This window comes from Primulina huaijiensis, chromosome 10 (assembly GCF_012295235.1).
Source record: "Primulina huaijiensis isolate GDHJ02 chromosome 10, ASM1229523v2, whole genome shotgun sequence".
Taxonomy (NCBI): domain Eukaryota; kingdom Viridiplantae; phylum Streptophyta; class Magnoliopsida; order Lamiales; family Gesneriaceae; genus Primulina; species Primulina huaijiensis.
In genome coordinates, this window is record NC_133315.1 from 6,247,380 (window position 1) to 6,248,749 (window position 1,370).

Here is a 1,370-nt window from a genome sequence, read left to right on the forward strand (position 1 = left end):
AAAAAAAATCATTTCTTTTCTTTTCAAAATGGATGAAATTCTCTCAAAAATTTGTAAATATTTTCCCTCTGTTTCTAAAAATGTTCTAAGAAAAATTTATGCAGAAAGGTGTGAAAGACTGAGATTGCTAATGCAAAAAAGAATTCCAGAAGATATTCGTCTTGTAATAGAAGCTAAGGTCCGATTAGGAGGAGAAGTTCCACAATCATTGCTCATTCGGTATTTGCCTGGATTAGGAAAATGCACTTATGCGAAAAAACGAAGGGCCAAAAGTTTAGGGGTTTGTCATAAGTGTGCAAGATGGACTTGTGACAAACGATGCAGATCTTTGGGATGTGTTTCCAATAACAGAGAAGATAAAATTGATTTCATTAAGAATGGGCTAAGTAAGGAGTCTTTAGATAACATCTTATTGACTTTTGGGACGCATTATAGTGGACATGTGCATATTGAACTTTTCCGTTTATGGAAACAATTCCAAGATGAGCGTCATAGTCTTGGGAATCCGACTAAAAAAGACCATGTTTGCCAATTTATAAGAAAATTAGATGGGAAGCATATCCTCGACTCATAGAAGGCGTTGAAGCCGTTTCTGGACGTAAAACCAGAGGAAAATTGTGAGTCACATTCACACTACTGTTTACATGCATGTGTGTCATTATTGTTTTTACTGTTTATTCTGTTTACAACTGTGACCCATAGTTTTGTCCTTATAACATATTACTCCTATAAAATCTCTTATCTTTCTCTCTATTTTCGCAGAAAAAAAAAGAAGAAAGTAAAAAAACTTGGCTGGAACCTCTGCACAATCATTGAAAAATATTTGTGTATTTTGTGGGTCGAGTCCTGGAAAAAATGAAATGTTTGTAGAAGCAGCGAATAATCTTTGAAAGATATTGGCTGAGAGAAAAATTCACTTGGTATATGGGAGAGATAATATTGGGTTAATGAGATCTGTTTCAACATCTGCTCATCTTGGAGGTAGTCAGGTTTTGGGTATTATTCCTACAGCTTTAGCTGAAGGAAATATTACAGGTGTTACGATTGGTGAGGAATTAAAAGTTTTTTCTATGTATGAAAGAATCACAAAAATGATTGAAAATTTTGATGTTTTTATCGCACTACCAGGTGGTTTTGGTACATTAGAAGAAATTTTTCACACTGTTTCTTGGGCACAACTTAATATCCATAATAAACCCGTGTGCTTGTTGATTATCAATAATTATTATGACAGTTTGTTGACATTTCTTGATAAAGCTGTGGAACAGAATTTCATTTCAGAAAATTCACGACGGATGCTCATCTGTGCTTCGACTGCGGACCAGTTAATTGATGATTTGGAAGCTTTTGTTCATAAGCTTGATCCGATG